We start from the raw sequence: 9829 nt of genomic DNA, 5'->3' as shown, positions 1-9829 counted from the left end.
CTGTATCGACGTCAGCAAGTTCTGTGGGTCCCATCTGGACCGTGGACACCACCATGATGTATTTATTTCATCCACACCGTCCAGATTGTACTGGACGGTGCTAAACAATGTTTGGACGGTGCTGAACAATGTTTGGATAGTGCTGATTTACATGTCCAATGTTTGAACAGTGCTGATTTACATGTTCAATGTTTGGACAGTGCTGATTTACGTAGACAATGTTTGGCAGTGCTGATCATCATTAGTGAGCCATCTGCCCCATAGAATGATAGTGTACAGTGATACACATGTTGCACCTACAACTATTGAAATGATTTTTAGTGTAATATAAGCTCTCGCTTGAGGCCCATTGATGTGGCCCACTTGTTGTATATGAGGCCCATTGGTGCGGCCCATTAATGCGGCCCACTTTATATGAGGCCCATTGGTACAGCCCATTAATGCAGCCCACTTGTTGTATATGAGGCCATTTGGTGTAGCCCATTGATGAGGCCAACTTATTGTATATGAGGCCCATTGGTGCTGCCCATTGATGAGGCCCACTTGTTGTATACAAGGCCCATTAGTGCGGCCCATTGATGCGGCCCACTTGTTATATATGAGGCCCATTGGTGCGACCCATTGATGCGCCCACTTGTTGCATATTGAATCCCATTGGTGTGGCCCAATCGTTATATATGAGGCCCATTGGTGCGGCCGATTAATGTGGCCCACTTGTTGTATATGAGGCCCATTGGTGCGGCCCACTTATTGTATATGAGGCCCACTCGTTATATATGAGGCCCATTGGTGCGGCTATTGATGCAGCCCACTTGATGTATATTGAGGCCCATGGGTTATGGCCCATTATGATGTATATTGAGGCCCATAGGTCGTAGCCCATTGTGATGTATATTGAGGCCCATGGGTCGTAGCCCATTGTGATGTATTTGGGGCTCATGGGTCGTGGCCCATGGTGATGTATATTAAGCCCATATGAGAGGCCCATTGTGATATATTTTTGGGCCATGCATTGAGGACCATTATGATGTATTTTTTACCCATATGATGAGGCCCATTATGATGTATTTCCGACCCATTTGGTAAGGCCCATTGTGATGTATTTCTAGCTCATTTGGTAAGGCCCATTATAATGTATTTTCTGCCCATTTGGTAAGGCCCATTGTGATGTATTTCAGACCCATTTGGTAAGGCCCATTGTGATGTATTTTCAGCCCATTTGGTAAGACCTATTATGATGTATTTCCAGCCCATTTGGTAAGGCCCAATGAGATGTATTTTTTCGGCTCATATATTGCAGCCCATTTAACATACATGGGGCCCATGTATTGCAGCCCATTGTGATGTACATGAGGTTCATGAGCAAGGCCCAATGTTGTGCATATGTAGCCCATAAGTGAGGCCCATCATGATGTGTATTAGGCCCTTGAGAGAGGCCCATAATAATGTATATTGGGCTATTATGTGGGGCTATGAGCCAGCTATATGTTTGGCTCTATGTGGGCCACTCCTTGGGAGCAATGTTGGTTAAATGTCTACATTGATGGACAATGATGGTTAAATGTCGTCATTGTGACCTTCCCTTAGGCCCTTTGTTAAGTCGATTATCGATGCAGGTTAATGATACCAATTATGAGTATGTGGCAGCATAGCATCAGGATACATGCCCATATGCATCATCTGCATATTTGTTATGAGATGTGATTAACCATTGATATGTCATTGGGTAGGTTGTTATAAGACTCCCTGATAGGCCGAGATTGTCTTACATGAGCACACGGCATGCGCAGGATTGATGTATGACTGGATTGTATGACTCATGCATTATGCATTTTGTGATATGGTTACTATACACCCTAGCGATATCAGGATTGTAGCCTCCACAGACATATCATGGATAGCCAGATGGGACACCAGAAATATTTGGTTCTAGCATATGGGCGCCATAGATATCCTTGAGTGAAAATTCCTAAACCTCCATGGTCAGGAGATGGCCCAACGTCGAGATTGAGTGGATATATATATATGTATATATATATATATATATGAGCACATGAGGGCTATATACCAATAGATCACGTCTCTCACTATGTCGTGGTCTGTTGGGAAGGGGTGTGACCTTACTCGCCTGAGTGAGGGAGCAATATCTAGGTTGAGTTTGACCAGCTTGAGGAATGGGTCTGCTATCGACGAGCCGAGCCCGATATTGGCAGGCAGATAGTAAAGTCTCTTCCACTTACCCAGTTGTGCACTCAAATAGGGGCGGTAATCTGGTGTAGAGTATAATAGACCCCGGTGATGATCCTAGAGATGTAAAGTACTACTATGTGGACTTATTGAGTAGGAGTTGCATACTCATTCATTCATTTATTCACTATCCACTTGGGCTGGTGGTGCGCAACTATTTGTTACGTGTACCTCTGCAATGGTCAGGATTACGGTTCGGGTGCGTGACTAACCTGAGATCAAGAGTTTACTACATTGAGTCTGCCTATCTAAATTAGGTATGAGATTGGTTTAGATAAAAGTCTCTTGTGATGGACCTCATAGCCTACGATACTACATACTATCATCTTGACTTTACACTCCTACATGGTCATTTCATTCGCACTGCATATTGCATTGCATCCTCGGTATCTCATATTTGGCCCTCTATATCCATATTGCATAATCAATCTGCATTGCATACTCTGATATTGTATGATTTATAGACTTGCCAATATTTTCGACATTATATGATTTATGGACCTGCATTGTATACTTCGCACTTACCTTGTGCACACACTTACACCACCCTCTAAGCTTTCTATAAGTATATACACGATAGATGTGTGTAGGTGCTATTAGGTCGCAGCAGCGTTGAGCTTGGAGCTTGCAGCTAACTTCTGGAGCTTTGATTTTTCTATATATGTATTTCCCTTTTTGCATTGTATTTAATTCAACTGTTTATATTAATGGATATGTGATGATGATGTTGCCCTTTATGATTTGGGTAAACTTGTGGTTATGATTCTTACGAGATAAATGTATGTTAGAAAAATCCTCCTTGTAGGATCCCAGGATCGGAATCTGGCATATAGGGCTGGGAGCCGATAATGGGGTACTACAGGGGCCGTCGGCACCGGATTCAGCGATCGAGAATTTTGTAAGCCTGGTTTCCGAGTTTGGGGCATGAAAATGTGATATCCTTAGGTGCACTTAAGGTAGTAGGGTGTAAATTTACCAGTTTTAATCGTGTCCTTAAAGTTTCAAAGAGGGCACTCATAGTTGTGAAGGCACAAAGGAATGAAAACCTTTGCAAGTTGATTGGGAGTACTTCATTAGGTGGAGTTGTAACGTCTATAGTGGATTACACATTTACACGTATGTGGCATACATGCTTAGGCCACATGAGCGAGAGGGGCATGAAGGTACTTTCTGATCATTAATTAATTGCAGCTTTTAAAATTATTGATTTTAGTACATACGAGCATTGTATATATGGTAAACTGTCGAGGTTGTTTTTTAAATATGGGAAACATGTTTGTAAAGGGGTTTTAGATTTTGTGCATTCTGATATATGGGGGTCGTCGCTCGTGATTTCTAGTGAAGGTTTGTTATGATTTATCACGTTCATTGATAACTATTCTAGAAAAGTGTGAGTTCATTTTATGAAAAATAAATATAAGGTTTTCACCAACTTTAAGCAATTGAAGGTGATGGTGGAAAAACGGTAAGGGCAAAATGTGAAAGTGTTGAGGATAAATAAGGTGATGGTGAAAAAACAATACGGGCGAAAGGTGAAAGGTTGGTGAGGAATTCACGTATGGGGAATTTAATCGTTATTACAAGGATGAATGGATCGTGAGGTATAACACAGTACGCTACACACCAAAGCAAAACTGTGTGACTTAGAAAATGAAGCAGACTCTCTTGGAGAGGGCCCAATGTATGATCAGTAATTCTAGGTTGGGGCAAGAAATTGTGGACTGAGGCCCTTAACACGAATTGTTACTTGGTGAATCGATCACCTTCTACGACCATTGAATGTAAAATTGCAAAGGAACTGTTGAGTGGCCAACTGGTAGACTACTCAGGAGTGTGTGTATTTGATTGTAATGCTTACTCTCATGCACCGTCATTTGATAGATATAAGTAGGATCAGAGGGCTAAAAAGTATATCTTTGTCGGCTATGGTAACTATGTGAAGGGGTACAGACTATATGACTGAGTCATACAAAAAATTATTCGTAGCTGTGACGTCAAATTCGACAAAGGATCCTTGTTCCGGAAGGATGAGCACAAAGAAGTTGAAAGGTTTGTTGTGTACGTTCAATTAAACAGAGATAAGACAAGCTGATACTGAGACGTAAACACAGGTATAGGAGCAGGTGGAGTAGCCACCTGTGAGAAGGAATCCGCTAAGTGATCGCAAGTTACTGGTGAGATACATGGATGACTCAAATATCGCATTTTCCCCCACTATAGATGAGAGAGATCCATTTACTTTTTTAGGAGGCCTTGATAAGCCAGATGTGGAAAAGTGAAAAATAGCGATGAATGATGAGATGAACTCTTTTTACAAAAATGAGACGTAGGAGTTGACAGAGCTTCCCATCGGCCAAAAAGTGATTGGGTGCAAGTGGATCTTTACGAAAAAAAAGATATGTATGAGGCAATATTAGTAACAAAGAGATATACTCAGAGAGAATATGTGAACTTCAATAAGATATTCGTGCTGGTATTAAAGCAAGTATCTATCAGATTCATATTGGCGTTGTTTGCCCAATACAACCTCGAGTCAGAACATATGGATGTGAAGACTGCTTTCTTGTATAGGGAATTGGAAGAGCAGATTTACATGAAGCAAACAGAAGGTTTCGAAACACAAGGAGTAGAGAATAAGGTTTGTATGTTGATGATGTCATTGTATGGCCTAAAACAGTCACCTAAGCAATGGTAAAACAAATTTAATTCTTTTATAGTCAGCAGAAGTTTATCAGGAGTGAGTATAATCATTATGTTTATTACAAGACATGGAGTGATGGAAAGTTTATTATATTGGTATTGTATATTGATGACATGCTAATTGCTAGTCATAGCATGTTTGAGATCGACATATTGAAGACTTAGCTATCAGGGACATTCGGTATGAAAGATCAAGGGACTACAAAAAGAGTTCTTGGCATTGATATACACAAAGACAGGAAGATGAGTATTTTATGGTTATTTTAGGTGGAATACCGTGAGAATATATTGATGAAGTATGGGATGGAAAAGGCAAAGCCGGCCAGCATTTTTCACGCGGCTCATTTTAAGCTATTTTCTGAACAGTGTCTTAAAATATATGAAGAAAAGAAGGATATGTCTCATGTCGCGTGACTTATTCGAGTATAGTTGGCAGCTTGATGTATGTCATGGTTTGTACAAGACCGAATATTTTATATGCGGTAGGTATTGTTGGCAGATAAATGTCTAACTCCGGCAAGCAACACTGGGAGGCGATGAAATGGCTACTTCGATATATTCGAAGCATGGAAGACAACATCTTATCTCTTGAAAAATCAAGGACCAAGCTAATAGGTTATGTGAATTTAGATTATGTAGGCAGTATAGATAATAGAAGGTTGACTTTCGGATACTCGTTTATGCTAGCAGGTGGACTGATTAATTAGATGTCAAAGCTTCAGTATATGCTAGCTCTTTTCACAACTAAAGTTGAATATATAGCGGTGACAGAAGCATTCAAGGAAGGTGTTTGGTCAAAGGGAATGATAAATCAATTGGAGCTGCAGGAGGCCATGACAGTCAATTGTAATAGCGAAAGTGCGATCAATTTGGCTAAGAATTCTACTTTTTACTCACATATTAAACATATTAATGTGCATCATCATTTTATCTAACATATGCTTGAGGAAGGAAGCATGACTCTAAAGAAGATTCACACAAGCGTGTGCATAAGAAGCGATGATGGAGCTATGATGAAAGGCAGAATTAGAAATAAGGATTGATAAGGAGCTATGATGAATGGAGATTGAAGATATGGTGTATATTTTTGCTAATATCATAAATATGTTAGTAACAAAGGTCTGTTGATGCTATTGACAAACCACTTAATGCCATTGAGCAAATATTGATGCTATCGATAAACGCCCGATCCCATCAAGAAAATCCAGAAAGTCAATATTGGTTGCTGGAACATTTTAATGTTATTACTCAATGGCGTCGAAGGAGTTCAATGCCATCGACAAATCTTCGATGGTTGGTGTCGATGCCATCTAAGGTCCCATCAAAGATGTGCACAGAATTATATAAGTGTGTGTTTCGATCAAGAAACAAAATGCATTTTGTTTGGAAAATTTCATTCATTAAATTGATTATCAGAAGAAGATAAGAAAGACAATCACTTTATTTTTATATTCTAAGTTCTTCACATCCCTTTCTCCTTTGATTCCAAATAGAATACTCAAGAATTATAATATACAATCGGTATTTAGCACCCAAATTATGCATAAATGTATAAAACATTGAAACATAATGTTGAACGCTGTGCTAGAAGTCATTGTGCACTGTCAAAAGCCATTGTGTGCTGACAGAAGCCGTTGTGCGCTGGAAGAAACCATTGTGCGTTGGCTTCCGTTGTGTGTTGTCCCTTGTTGTGCGCCAGCAGTGTTGTGCGCCGCACAACGCCCGTTCCGCACAACAAAGGCAGACTCTACCTTTCTTCTTCTACAATTTCTTCTCTCTCCGCAATTGATTGCTCATGACCCCTTTAGAGGGGTTAAGGGGTATTTATAGCCCTCTCACACATGTGAATATGCCACGTAAGCACTGTGCATTCATCCTTTGTGCAGACCTTGGTGTGCGCTCCCCCTTTTTGCGGACCTCGATGTGCGCCCCTCCTTTGTGCGAACTTTGTTGTGCACCCCTCCTTTGTGCGAACTTTGCTGTACGCACCAAGCATCCGTGCACAATAACTATTTCCGCACAATGACCATTTTTTCTACACAAAGCTCCTTTTTTCTGCACAAAGCTCTTTTTAAACATATTATTTGCACACAATGCTTCTTCTTTTGTCTTCCTCACTTTTTATGCCTCAATAGTGTGTAAGTTGTTTCTTATTCCGGTTGTAGCAGTATATATAACAAGTGTAATCGGGTTTTGAGAGAGAGAGAGAGAGAGAGAGAGAGAGAGAGAGAGAGAGAGAGAGAGAGAGAGAGGTATTAGGGCTTTTTAATTTGTTCCCTGGGGTTCAAGGGCATAGCTAAGGCTTGTGAAAAGGGATTTGAGGCCTGTTCGAATCGGTAAGCCTCTATATCTCGTAATTTCTGCTTTAATAGTGCATTACTCATCGATTTGTGTTGTAGTTTTTTTTCCTGTAAGAATTTTTCCACGTAAAATTTGAATTGTTCTTGTTTGTACCTGGTTGTGTGATTGCGTGTACTTTGCTTGATTCGTCTCTAAGTGTTTCCATGGTTTCCAACAACCCAGTGATGATCCTAATTGAAAGTTAGAATGTTTGGAATGGAGAAGCCAGGACTATCCCAAATGGCAGGTCATGTCTATTATGCATTTTTCAAATGTTTTTTTTTTCCTTATGAAGACATAAGAGATTACCATAATAAAAGTTTAATTAGTAAGTAAGAAAAGAAAGGATAAGAATGAAAATTGTAATGATTATTGATTAATTATTTCTCTTGGTATCCATTAGTGCTCCTGGGAAAAGGATTCCATTTTGAATCGCATGTGTTTGGCAATGAAACTTCTCCATTTTATTAGACAAACGTTACCTTGAATTTTGTGCTAGAGAACTACAATAGGGAAAAAAATTAATAATTTTTGGTTGGAAATTATAGCTTTACTTACTAATCAAATATTAGAAAACATCTTAGCAAAGGAAAAAACAAGTCATTTTCCTTTTTTATCAAACAAAGCCTTAAAAGATGTTATACACCCTCGCTATTCTATTAGCAAAGAAAACAACACCTTTCCTACTATGCCTGAAATGGTAAGTCTCTTCCCTATTTAAATGGCTGGCTTCCCTGATCACAATCAACTGATCCCTTCAATTTTTTAATATAGATGAAGCCACAATTTAAAGGCACTGGTTGGACGAGCTCCCGACCGTCCAACTAGTAAGTATATTTTAATTTTTCTGCAAGATCCAATCCGTCCAAATATGTTGGCCTCAGCATTAGGACCACACGTACATGGTCCACCCATCAGGTGGCTGTATTATAGAAAAGAATGTATTTTGGCTGAGATGATAAAAATATGATTTTGGTTCACTCAGTTATTGGATGGGACTGATTTCCACCTCAAAGGGTATCTGCAACAAGTTGGATGTCACACACATGGTGGGATGGAAAATATCAACTTCTTGGACAATCACTTAAGAGTCCAGTTGGTTTAACATGACCAACATTGTATGTGTACCGTGCGTGCAAGTGCCATGACAATAAATGGAAGTGGATTAGCTTTGTTAAGTTAAATATAATACCTTTCTAAATCAGGATGACTATGCTTATGATATCTAAAAATAAAAAGGAATTTTAAAAATAAGACTACCTACTTAATATAAAAGTTACATTCTTATGCCTCCTTCCAAAAGCTTTCAATAAGCTACCATAAATTATTATTGTACTACCTTCGGTTGACAGAAGTTAGGTCCACTGTGCATACAAAGGGGTTGGGGAATGGGGGTGGAGCTGATCGTGGTGTTTATGTGAAATCCACCCTGGCCACTAGGTGTGTCACCTAATTTTAATTCTTAGGATTAGTTATTTTCGGCAGGACCATGATTGGAAACAATGTATAGGGCTATATTCACCATCTAAGCTGTTTCCCTTGGTGTGACTCACATAAATCATGGTTAGCTCTGACTTTTAGGCCTCAGGCTTAAACTTCGGCATGACATCTAATGGATGGAGTGGATTTCATATAATCATTACAGTTAGCCTTATAAAATTAATGGTGAACATCTCTCTCCCAAATCTTTTCTTTAATATGGTCTATCAAAACCATATATCAGCCTGATATTTTATATTTAAGCCTAACATGAAATTATACATCTAATGGTCAGAGTGAATCTCACATTCATTCACATAAAGTTGGCCCTACCAAAAATCAAGTGTGGGCCTCCCATAAAATTCCATTGTATATCGATGGAAATTGGGAAATGTGGGCAGAGCAACACCTGCCCTTTATTTTTCAAGGGACTCACGGTGATTTGCACGTGAAATTCACTATTTCCATTAGATGATAATTCCACGTTAGGCCTAAGGCCAAAAAATCACATTGACCTCTGATTTAATTGGGCCACACTAAAAGAAGTAATTGGGAGAGACGTACAGACTTGATTTTTATAGGGCCAATCTTGATGATTACATGAAATAGATTTAAACAAAATATCGCACCAACTTTAGGATTGAGTACAAAAATCAGCCAATCCATAAGTGGGCAATGCTGAGAGAAACAACTCGGAGAGTGAGCGTTGCCCTATGCGTGGTCCAATTGAATCATGGATGGGGTTGATGTTAGGGCCTTGAGTCCAACGTGAGGTGAAGCAGTTGGTTGCTAACATGGATTTTACGTAAACATTATGATCGGGTCCACCCGAGCCCCGTACCCTTTTACCCACAAGTGGACCCAACTTCTGTTAAGAAATTTAATTGAAAGTTACTCGAAGGTAATTACTTAAAGAGGTAGCTTATTGAAAACCATTATGAAAAGTAGCAGGATGTACATTCTATTTCATATAGGTATTTAAAAAAAATAAAATAATAATAATTGTAAAAATACCAAAATAAAGTAAGGGTTTGATAAAAGTCTTAATGTCCTAAAATGCTTA

This window comes from Magnolia sinica, chromosome 16, assembly GCF_029962835.1.
Source record: "Magnolia sinica isolate HGM2019 chromosome 16, MsV1, whole genome shotgun sequence".
NCBI classification, from domain to species: Eukaryota; Viridiplantae; Streptophyta; class Magnoliopsida; order Magnoliales; family Magnoliaceae; genus Magnolia; species Magnolia sinica.
Note: the sequence above shows the minus strand (reverse complement) of the source record.